The sequence below is a fragment of the Musa acuminata genome, unplaced genomic scaffold, assembly GCF_036884655.1.
Source record: "Musa acuminata AAA Group cultivar baxijiao unplaced genomic scaffold, Cavendish_Baxijiao_AAA HiC_scaffold_1065, whole genome shotgun sequence".
NCBI lineage: Eukaryota > Viridiplantae > Streptophyta > Magnoliopsida > Zingiberales > Musaceae > Musa > Musa acuminata.
In genome coordinates this window covers 50,156-63,021 of record NW_027021279.1, presented here as the reverse complement: position 1 = coordinate 63,021, position 12,866 = coordinate 50,156, and positions in this window count along the sequence as shown.

Sequence of the window (12,866 nt, the reverse complement as noted above, 5' to 3'; positions counted from 1 at the left end):
ATTGAAAAAACAAATGAAAACGGATAATAGCACTTGAGCAGGAAAAGAATGAACTGACGCCACTGAGTATGGGCCTGTACTATATGCCTTTAAGGCTGCAACGCCCGCCCGTCCATAGCTCTTGTACTGACTTCTTTCATTATGCATTTCAACCCTAAGTCTTTAGCTACTGTCCCGTATTCTTTAATCGAGTGTGGGGAATGATAGCAAGGCAGACCGAATCTACAACATCAAATAACGAATGAAATAAAGGAGTTTCGGGCTAATAGTTATACGTTGCTTAGTGAGTTAGAGACAGTAAAGTGATACTCAAACTGGTGAATAGAAGGTTTTAGTCTAGTCCCGATAGCGGCAAGTCATATTCTATATCCGTTAGCGTGGGGCTCTTCTGTGTTTGGTTCCTCTGCTACTTAATTTCACATTCTTCTGCCTCTATGCCCGCCAATAAACTAGTCTTATGGTGCATCATCTCAGAGTGCTCCCGGGTTTTTGTACGATGAGTTAATAATATACTGTAAGTAAGGGTCGAGTCCTGTAGTAAAAGAATTGAGGACAGAGTATGGAGAGTGAAAGCGGCGAGGCAGGGGAGACCTAGAATAGAGACAGAGAATGCTATCCTTGGAAACAGTAGAGGTAGGTTGATCGAACATTGTATTGAGAGCAGAGGAGGCAAGGAAGGGAATACTTTCACTAGTGAGTCAGAATCCAATATAGTGGCATTGGTTTAAAAGCAAGTAAAGCCCGTCAGTAGTTAGAGGATCCGAATCCGCAGTGGCTGTATTATAAACAGTGTTTTCATCCATAGTTCATTGTTTCATTCCGGATTGCTTGACTTCATTCCAATACTAACTTGTTTGATACTGGGTGCACCACATCGTACCCGTATTCTACGACTTATTGTTATTACTATTACTAGTATTCTTATACTTCTTCTTATTCTCTATATACTAATATCCATGGGTTGTATTAATATTCTTATTCCTATATGCTGTAGGGTAAGATTCCTTCTCCTTTGGTTTCATCCTAACAGCGCTACCTTGAATTCTGCTTTCTTGATTTTCTTGTTCCACCGGTATAGTTAATATGGCTAACAAGAATTTGACCAATAGCGATAAGAATCAACACAAAGACAAGAAAAGACGGCTTTCACTCGGACTTCATAAGACAACAAACGGAAACTGGGAACCTCTAAACTAATACTGAATATAAAAACACTGACAACAACACTTGTTCTTATAAATAGGACTTCCCCTACCGATCTCGAACCCGCTCTGACAGCTGCTCAAGGCTTGCTTTACTTGCTCTCATGCTTTAATTACTTCTTTTTATTCTGACTCATTTATATGCTTTGCTTGGACCACTTAACGTTTCCAAATACCAAATTGCATCTTTCTTTGGGAGCGTAGAAGAGAATCTTGCAGGATAAGAATGAACTTACGCCTTAACTACTCAGTCTTGCGCAGAAGATCGTATTGCCTCCAACAACCCGGCTTATGATCCTGATCCGATGAAAAACGACTATACTAATATTGTGAGTTAGAGGTGGGCGCCCGGAAGCAGGTAAGCCCCAGGACGAGTAGGTCAGCAGCAAAGAAAGGGTATCTCGGTCTCGGGTTAAAGTAAGAGTATAAGGAATAAGCGCAGCAGGTCTAAGTCTAGGTCTAAGCTCAACAGAAGAAACTGTAGAAGAGAAGGGGCAAGCTAGTCCAGAGGAGAGTTAGGTTCGGGTGCTCAAACAATAGAAGTAGGGGCGGTCTTCTTCTCTGCATCTAGGGCAACTAAGTAGTGAGAGTAAGGATTGACCCAGTGAGTATAAGCCTTAAAGCCAGGGCAGTGAGAAAGTATGGTTATGAGAGGTCGGTGAAGGTATTAATTCCCCGAGGTCTGGTAGTCCTGTTCGAGTTATTGTTTAATCCCCAGTAGCATCTGTCTTTGTTGACAGAGGAATGGTTAGTTGACAGAGCCATAGTTTAGGTCGGGAGCCATAGTTTAGGTCGGATGCCAGTACTGTTCTAGTTCATTCGTTGTCGATTCAGAAAGTGTAGTGGAAAGTTGTACTTAATTGTATAGTAAAGTGTGACTTGTGTGAAGCAATGAGGAAATAGAGAAGTCGTTGCTTGACCCCTTGCCTGCCTACTTATCTTATTAACTACTATCTTATATATATACAGAGCCTCTCCCTTTGCACTAGAAACAGATGAAGCAGTTCGGGGAAGACAAGATAAGAAGTGACTTGAGAGTTGAGGTCGGATAGCCATGGTTTACAGCCCCTCACTAGTAGTAGTCCAGCCCTTACGTTAATGGTTCTTCCACTTTTGCTCTTTTCACTCGGGGCTCCTGCCGCTCTTTTAACTCGCTGACGCGACAGCGAGGACTAGTAACAACTGCCGCACAACTACTTACGTAGTTGCTTGGCGTCTAGTCGTTGCTTGGCCCTCTACTATATCATACCTCTTGCTAACCTAGTGCTCTCTTTAACGAAAGTCAGAATGGAAACAGAGTTAGCATAAACGGAATCCTAGGATTGAGCATTGGCAACGAGATCATCGGTTGTGGAAGCAGTATCTGAGGCTGTGGTGCCAGGGGGAGTCGATGTCGGTGCTAGTTTCATCGTTCGGTTAAGAAAGAAAGGATGGTTCTTGTGTATAAGATTGATATTGATTTGAATAAGGAGTTTCATAATAATTTCATAAAGAGTATACAAGGGGAGATGCCTAATATAAGAAGTAATATACAAGGGGGGATGCCTAATAACTGAAGGAAAACTAACTGCCAATCTACCGTCCCAACAAGGATTAATGTAATATAGGTCTCTCGCTCTCGCCCTGTGAGTAAGTGGGCAAGTAAAAGTAATAGGACGGTTCTGTCATCATCATTTCTTTCGTTTAGACTGGCTTTGCACTCTTTTTTGAACTTTTGATTTGAAGAATGATTTGTTGTGGTAGGTCCCACCAGTTATAGCATTGAGTAACCAAAGGGAGACGCGGACTTGAGATGGGATTCTTCCTCGGCCTCTCCTTGAAGTGAAGAAAAATCATATCTCTCTTTCTTTTGCATATATAATGAATTAAGGAATGTAGTAAAGCATAAACTCCGTACTCATCCTCGGCGCATTAGGCTTAGTCCGATATAGTTCCTGTTTTCACTGGCAGTAGTTTAGTTCCCGTTTTCGTATCTGCATCAGTGGCTAGAGTGTCAGTTCATTCTTTCCCTTCACATTACTCACTCTTTCTTATGAATTGAGTACACCCTTTATGTAAGTTCGTTATAACCAAGTCCACCAAGCGTATACTAACGAGTTTGATTCTGACCTTTCCTACTTGTCAGTTTCATTCCCAGTTTCATCCGTATTTAAGTAGTGGAGTAGTCCAGGACTTGAAGACCCGATTTTCTTAGTGGTTGAATTCTTTTATGAGCAAGTCAAGCATAAGGCATAATAACTTGCAGGTGCTTCAACTGGATCTACATTAGACCCATGTTTTTCAAAGGAAGGCAGGAGCAGTCGCAGCTGGGTTTACGTCTACGTCTACTGGATCACTGGCATAATAACTCGGCCCCTTAGGATGCAGCTTCTACAGATATAGGTTCTTCCCTGGGCCAGGTGTGGTGGGAGAGCGGTCGAGCGTGCAAAGGCGCGAGCAACGTTTCTTCAATGTTTAAAAGCGTGCAAAAGAAAAGGTCGGCTTTTGGCTAACGATTCCAAAGATTCTATCATCGAACATCGAATTCTTGGCTGGAAAAGAAAGGAACGAAAACTGGGCTAGTTGACAGAAGTAGATGAGCCAGAGTTATAGGATAAGTATTCTGGGATATGAGCAATAGGGTCAAGATGTTAGGCGTCAATGCATTTCTAAAGCCGAGAAGTCTATTTCATAGGGAAACTTCCCTTTCAAGACCTGCTTGTTCTGTAAACTCTATGAAACTACCTTACCGATAGCACTAAGTCTTGCATTGAATGGAACAGCTGGCAAGGTCAAAGAGGATTGAGCTATATATTGATATTATATATGACTTCTGCCCTCTATCTAAGAGTACCTTTTAACCTGGAATAAAAGGGGAGTTCCCCACCGCTCCTCTCTCTTTCATCCTTCCTCTTTCTTTGATCTCTTTCATCCTTCCTCTTTCTTTGCTGGTGCTTTTGTTTCTCTTAGTAAGGAAGGGGTCTGACTCGATCCCTTAGCTTTGGTTTTCCTGGTCTCGAAGGTTTATAGAAGTGGGGTATCCCAGAAGAGAAGAACAGTTAGAGTCGAAGAATGGTAACGGAGTCGGGGCCTTTTAGGAGATTATTAGTCTGTATTACTTGCCTAAGTCTCTTTCCTTTGCTTGCCCTAGCCCTGATCTTTTACTACCCTCAGAGTGGATTACTCTCTAGTAATAAAGAAGTAAAGATTTATGATTCGAGGTGAGGTCTAGCGTACACATAAAGCCCCAATCTAGCAACTAATGAATCGAGATTGGGTTCCCGTTCTGGATACATAAGCAGGGAGGATCTTGCTTTATTAATTGATTGATGTCCCGTAGCTTTATTATTCCAATTCCGAGTTTCTTTTATTACTGGAACCCACATATATCGAGTTCGGAACGGAAACGAAAAACATGATAATTATACTGGGCATAAAGGGTAAACTATTGAATCTCCTTGTTTTCGCCCCACAATCTTTAAGAAACCAAACCCCTAGACTTATAGTATAAAGACAGAAAAACGGAAAGAAATGAATAAGTCCAATAGCAGATGCACTCCCTATGGAACTACTCTCTGTGTCGTCTAGTACGTACCGACTGTTCTTTGAGCCTAACTGGGCATTCGATGCATCGGATCCTTCTATATGAATATGAGATTGAGCCCATCGCTTCATGCCTTCTACTGAGACCTATATGCTTCATTCCTGCGTATAGTCTTCCAACAACTCTAACTTGACTTATAACTGTCATCATGAACTTCTTTTTTCATAGGATAGGATAAGACCTGAGCTCAACTTGACTTGCGGATGCGCTTGTTGCTGACTTGTTCGCCGCATTAGCTTCAACGCCCGGCTTTTTCCCAACTGCGCTCCCTCCGGTGGGCATTCATTGGATTTGAGAGTGGATTTGGCTTCGGATGAAACGGAAACTGGAATGGCCCTTGCGCACTGCTTCTCCTCTAATTAGATTCTTATATTCAATAGACCAATAGACAGCTTGTTATTTTGCCGAACTCACCTTTAGTTCCTTTTCTCTTTCGTATCAAATGGGGTTGGTCTGGTCTCCTCTGTTTAGCTCATTGATCGCTTTCGCTTTCTTTAATCGGGACTATTATAAGCGAGCAGAGCTCTCTCTAATGAACCTAGCTATAGGGCAGTCAAGTCAAACAGGAAACCAACCCGGAATCTTTCTTTCGAGCGCCCTACAACTTTACTTGCTCCCTTACGCAGAAGATTTTCTCTCTTCTAACTCCACTCAAACTCACGCACAACTGAGTGAAAAGATGCATCACGGAAAACACCTATTCTTCTGAAAACAATGAAAGGTAGCACCTTCACCTCTCTCCATGACCGACGTAAAGTCCACCACCCGAACTAGCCTTTATGAACAGCTTGCAGCTGGGCGCTAAGGAAGGACAAGGACAGAAACATAGACTATCTCCTTAGTATCGTTGTTTCAGTCTTGTTCAACTTGGAGAATGGTGGAATCGTAAGTGAGTTTTACGGATAGTCTCATTTCTGAATTGATGTTTGATTTGACTGAAGACAGTTGAGTTCACTCGTTGAGTATATAAGTGGTTATCTTCAATCAATCTGATTTTATTAACTTCAAGTGACCGGCCGGGCAAGACTCAGTTTAGTAAGGCAAGAGAGTTCAATTTCCATGATTTTATGCTGAGAATATAATTATCCTTAATTCCTACTATTTCATATGAGATGCGTGAGATTAGATTCCATCATTACTGTTGTTAGCTCGAAAGATGAAGTTCAAGCTGGGTTCAGTAAGGCCGATGCAGAGCAACTAGCCCTCAATAATGCTGACTTTCTGGGGTGCTAGTGCTGATATTCAACAAGGAAGGAAAAGGGAAGCTATTTGGATGGTATATTCTTTTGTTATTTTACTTTTCTCATATGAACGCTCAATTCCAATTAGTATTGGCAAGGGCAGGGCGCAAGCCTATCAACAAGTATCGGGCGCAAAGGGAAAGTCAATCACACCTCCTCTTCTTCTTTCGGCGCAAAGGCGGATTTCACTCATGAACTTTCTGGTTCCCTTGCTGGTTACCTTGATGGTTGATACTCTACTGAATCAATATGTAGTATGCTTTCTTTGATTGATAAGGCTTCTAATCAATATTAGTATGCTTTCTTTGATTGATAAGGCTTCTATCTGTCTGGTCGTTTACCACTGTAACCCCCTATTTCTCGTCTCTCTTCTTAAAGCAAGGGAAAGGGAACAAAGAGACTTGAACTTATATTTCTGATTGGAACAAATAGACTTATCTGTATGATTGGAACGAGGAGACTTATATTCGATTCGATTTATTATAGCAAAGGCGCGAAGATAGTACTTTACTTGAAGGACTGGGTGCTGAATAACCTAATAATCAAAGCAAAGACTATAAGTTTGTTTAGTGACCAACAGACGGTAATAAGAATACAGATTTCTCGTTGTTTAACACTTGTTAACGACCCCGTCATAGGGAATCATTTCATACCAAAGAAAACAGGACTTACTTGTTCTGAAGCAACAAATAATCATTCAATAACTTTCTCTTTTGCCGAGGAAACTAATACTGATCTTTCAAGCGCTGAAGAAGCACCCCCACAAGGAGCTACAGCACTGCGTTAACTTATTGGAGCGGGAAGAAAAGGCTATTCTCCACTTGCACCACCGATTGCTGCTGACTCTCCTCTGGGAATTGAATCCATCTTTCTTGGCGCCTCGTAAACTAAGAATTCATTGAACCTTTCTTGCGCAGAGGAAAACAAAACCTGAATTCACGGAACTTTCCCGCTTTCAACTTCCTTTCCGTGTTTGATACTTACTCTCTTTGGGCACTAAGGAACAAAGTGGTTTCTTATTTTGCATTATGTTAGATGGTACCCTTCACTGCCTATTCCAAACTTGCTCACGTTAGCTTAATCTATCTTTCTTGCTTCGAGTCAACCAGTCATTTCATCTTTCGAGTCTACGTCACAGACCCATGTTCAAGGGCTGGGCGATGAATAACCCAATAATCAAAGCAAAGACAAGAAAAGTGTGTTTAGTTACCACTTGTTTCTTGACTTTATATCCTTGCGCCTGCATCCTAAGAAAGATTATTTGGACCACTACTTGGGGCCAAAACAGGTTAACTCAAAACTCGGTAAAATACTCCGTCACTTGTTTCGTTGCTCGTCTAGTAGTTGCCCCGGATTGAGAGTTTTCTACGCAAACCAGATTCTATGGTTTCTGATCACAATAGGAATCCGCTTACCTTCCATTAGACTAAGTACTATAAGGCGCGCGCAAGTCCAGCATCGGGAGCTGCTTCATCTCTTTTAACTGAAAGGAATCTCGAACGGGGAACTGTAAACAACTGCTGGTTGAATCATCTTTATCTTACCTACCAAGCAACTAGGGGCGGAGCGTTCTAATAAGTGCAAGCAGAGCGTGACAAGCAGAAAGGTCGGCAAGGTATCATCTTTCACACTCTGTTAGCTTAAGTAGCTCGCTTAGGAGTTCTCAAAGAGGAAAATATAACTCACATACTCTATAAGCATAGTAACCTGACTGCTTACTCTCGGGGGCACCTATCTATTATCTTATTTAGTAACTGCTGACTGCTTACTCTCGGGGGCACCTATCTATTATCTTATTTAGTAACTGCTGACTGCTCACTCTATTCTCTAACTGTTTACTGCTGGCTTTATTCTCTTACTGCTTCCTTCTTATGCTTACTCTATTCTCTAACAGCTTACTCCTATTCTATAGCTTGTGTCAGTTGCTTGAACTCAACTACCGGTTTTCGCTGTTCCCTTGCTTGTTCTTTAATCACTCATATCAGCGAACCCTAGACTAAAGAGTCAACATTTCGTCTGCCCTTATTGCTTGCTTGTTCGTTAGTTCTTGTTGGACATGTTTGTTAGTTTGGGGGTGCGAAAGAAAATCATATAAATGAACTTCCCCTCTATGAGCACAGTAACTCAACTAAACACTTATTACAGCAGTGCTGGCTCTGCTCTACCTGCTTACATAAATTCACATATGACTCTCGGGGTCGGGGCGTGCATGTCTTTTCTTATTGTTCTATTGCTTGCTTCAACTTCTTTTTGTACTTCTTCTGTCAGATGGTCACCTATAACTCCTTATTCTAAACTGACTTATTGAATCACGTTAGCATCCGCTCCAATGAGTTAGCGCAATATAGTGTTGGCTTCTGGAACCGTTAGCGCACCCCGAAATCAAACACTAGCTTGCTTGCTCCAAATCATAACACTAGGCACCCCGTTAGCACAAACTAAGTCACCCTTTAAACCCTATAAAGAAAGAATGGAAGTAACATATTAGATATAATTGGAGTATAAGACACACTTGTTTGCAGCTTGAAAACTCAGTAGTTAATTGAAGAGAAACTCTACACACAGTCCTTAAGTAAAGAACGACTAACTCAACAGGAAAGACAGAAATCATTTCACTGACAAAAGATATAAGTGCGGAACCTAACAGCTCGTTTGCTTTTCGATTCCCTTGCTTGCTTGAGCGGGTGGCATTAGTCAGTTCTTAGTACTCCGTTGCTTATTGAAAAGACGGGTTGGTTGGGTGCTTGTTCTCTTGCTTGGTGAGCATCTTGAAGCTGAGCGCCCCAACTCGCATTAGGATTAGACTCAAACTAGAAATAGTATTCCTTACTTACTCGCGCAGAAAACAGGACTGACTTTCTACCCTTGCTCAAACGTGACTTATTGCCTTTTTCTTATTATGGGCTTCTTTCACCGAGTTGTGGTCGTCCTTTTTAGGCGTGGTGTCGTAGAGTTACATAAGAAAGAGCCGAATTGATTCTCTTTTTGAAAATGCATAAGTATCGCTTGTCAGGCAGTTCTTCAAGTTTTGTTCTGGGAAGAAAAGAATGAGAATAAAGCCTTTGATGCCCTATAAGTTAATGAGTGGAGTCTCGTAGAGAAACAAGGTGAAAAAGCGGTATCTGAAGCCTTGAATAATAAGATAGTACTGGCTATTACTATGTCAGAAGAATCCGCAGCTGTTATAAAGTCTGCTACCCGGGGGAAAGGTTTCGTTTCTGGGTCTCATATAGAAAAAGGGGTAATTGCGGAGGAAGGGGTGTTGACATTCCCATCATCATATGGAACATCATCCGTGTCAGAAATGCATCTTTGAGTTTACTCAGTGAAAGTAGAGAGAGGTGAGTGTGTTGATGCTGTAGTAGCTCCTTGTCATAGAGTGCCGTTTCTTTACCTTGCTTGTTGGGCTCAGGTCTACACTTCAAAGACTGAACTTAGCACAATGGAAGCCAGCCTTATGAAGGAAGCAGTTAATGTAGGTAGAAAGGAAGCTAATGTAGGTAGAAAGGAAGCAAAGCAAGCGGGAAATCCATCAGTATCAGAAAGCTCAAGGAACTAAACCGAACCGTAGCAAGCGGGAAGGCCGAATCCCCTCTTTCAAGAATGGACGAATTGTTTGCTCCTTTCATAATAGAGTTTCTAGGTTGAAGTTTGATGTTAAGAATAGAGTTTCCTCGGCACAAGAAAGATGAAATGAATTATTTGAAAGGAAGGGATAGGTCAGGTCGGCAAAAGAGGGATCTGTATCCTAAGCCTCCCTTACTAACGCGTAACACGGGCGAAAACGGAACTTGCGACAACACCAATATACTTCACTCGAACAACAACTCCTAATTATATCTGCTACTCCGGACATATATACCCGTATGGCTTCTTATTCCAATCCTACAGCTCCAACTGTTGATTCTCCTGCACCATATCCTTCTCCACTTGCAGAGCCCAAACCACAAAAATAGTAAGTATCACCTGAACCTCTCTCCTCACCAACAGATACAGATGAAACCAGAATAGCAGATTATCTCAACTCTCCTGAAACTGTAATTGAATCTATCTCGAGCCCATCCTTATATCTTATATCCAGTTTGAATTGAGCAGAGCAGCAAAAGAAAGGTTTGAGTCTAGAAGATCAGATCGGATAAGAGAAGATGACCCGCCCATACCAAAGGAATGTAAGAAAGCTGCTCCGGACTCTCCACTTACAGAATCATTTGCGCAACGCACCTTTCTAAAGTGGATCCGTATCTATCTTCTGCTTTAGCCTCTATTCCTGCTGATTGACTTTGGATTCAGTTGCCTTATTCGGCATCTTCTCTAGCGGATGATCTTTCTTCCCTTGTGGGTTCAGCTACCTATGCTCTGTGGTTACCAACTTACTTATATTATGAAGTGAAATTCCATTCTTATTAAGGATGAGTTTCGAAAGATCTTCTTATTTATTAAAGAGAAAGTTGAGAACGAGTCCATTCCTGTGTGTGTTTCGGGGGGAACTATATAGAATTAGTTGTCGACTTGCCTAGGAACACTAGCTAAGGAGCCCCGGAAATCAAGAAATGATCAAAGAGAAAAAAAGACGAAAGAGCCAAGACACGTGTGTCGCGGCAGGTCCGCTCATGTTTTAGGGCGAAAGAGATCTTTCCCATCTACTGACTAAGTACACAAACAGTAGGGGAAAAGTCATATAAATTCTATATGTTATTATATGGGAAACCTGATTCCACTAGGGTCGGGGTGTCATGTCATAGATGTGGGTGCCGCTATGGGTCCTGTCACAAGATGGTACTCTCGACTACCCTAACTCTAATAAGTGCCCGACCCTACCTAGTATGTCCAGACCACCCCACAAAGTCAGTAAACAAGTCATTCCACTCATAAACAAAGAATAGGGGTAATCGGGGCCTTCTTTAGCATACTATTTCCTTTTATAGCAAATACTCTATTGCAGAACGACTGATGGGCAAAAAGGGGCTTCTAACTCAAATAATTAGGGTTTCCTTGGCCTAGTTTAGACCCCTGTGGAGTCTGGTTTATTTCCCTAGTTCAATATAGTTTCTTTAATAATATAAGATTTTTGATAGGACAAGTAACTACTAACCAAGCCAATTCACCTATATAATAACAGAGATTTGGAGTCCAAATGAACCTATATTTTTCCCTTCCTAACGTCTACTGAATTAGTATAGAAAAAAGGGTAGTAAATGATGAGTTGTTTTCTAGCAAACAACCGGCCCTGCCGCTACACATTATCCGTTACTTGGCTTCTTTTTCTCATTGATTGTTTTTTCATTTGATTCCTTGCCTGATAGCCAATAGTAGAGGACCGGACCACTTAGTACTGCTAAGCCAGTCTCACTCAGGGTATCCCTCTGCTCGAACAGTCGGCCTCTTGCTCCACCGGGGCTCCTGCCGCTCACGAACAACTATTCACTGACGCCGAACACTGGACTTTCACTGTCAACTTAAACACTCGCTCACACAAGCACTTTTTCACTCTCCGCAGACAGCACAAGCACCCGAACCCACTTCTTTACTTATATTATAGCTTCAAAGCCTCTCCTCTTTCTCCTCTATCTCAGTCTCTTTGAACTCCCGCTCCCCTTTCTGACCCGATTGCAGCTGTCCACTAGAATACCATTCCTCTGGGCCCGTTGCTTGGCCCGTATTGAAAGACTAATGGCTATAGAAAAACACTAGCACCCGACCTCTCTTTCTTTCTTTCCCTGCCCGCCTACAGAGGATTTCTTTCTTATGAGACCCCTCTTACTAAACCTCTACTCTGGACTACCTTGCCCACCTCTCTTATCTTGTACAAAACCACTAGTTGGGGCAAGAACTCCCCTTGAAACAAAGAATGCCATTTGCTTTGCTTCTGTCAACTATTCACTTCATTCGCCTCTATTTCCTCTGGCAATAATACCTATGGCTCATCTACCTGAATTATGACTTTCCCAGCAGCGGGGCCTGCCTGTCCACTGAATTCCACAAGTTTGCTGTCAACCACCTCTAATAGACCCGAGCTCTGGCAACTGACACTCAGTATTCCACTATAGCACCGACCTCGACTCAGGCTTGGCTACGCCTACCTCGACTCGCGTTCCATTCTTCCATTCCTTATTCCTAGGTGGTTGTCCATTCTTTGACTCACTGGTTTGGTTCTGATCTCGGTTGGGGACTATTCAATAATAGCTAGCGGGGCATTAAGCCTTTGACTACGTGGGTTCGTTCTTTCCCTCCTTAGCATCAGAATTGGATTCACTGGTTGGTGTCTGTGATGGTGATGCACTGGTTTCAGGCTGAGTCTACCCGGGTCTATTCTGAAGCTACCTAGCACCGGGCTTAGATGCACTGGTTTTGGTTCTGATTGGTGTGAGCTTCAGTCTGCCTAGGAGTAGTTCGATTCCTCGTTTTTAGGAGAGGTCTTAGAAGCACCAGTTTCTTTCTTTATTAGAAGAGAAGGTCTCAGAAGCACTAGTCGTAGCCTGTTACACTTGGAAGTAGTTATGTATTTACTACTTGATAGAAAGGAAAGACAGATTGAGTCAAAAGGAGTCAAAGAATGAGAGGACTGAGTGGCAACCTAATATATAGGAAAGGTAACTCACAAGCAAGAATGCACGAAACAAATCAAGTACTTAGAGTGAGGGCAGTGTTTAAAGCTAACCTCTAGGAATCGTATCAATGAGCTTGAAGAATGAGAGAAGATATAGGCAGACGGAGGCTTTTCTTCTGACTATGTGTTGTGGATTAGCTTAGTCTTCTGGTTCGTCATCCAAGAATGAGATTTAGATAAGTTACTACTAGAGTGAAAGAAGGGTTGGCGGGAAGTAAAGTGAGACTTATCGT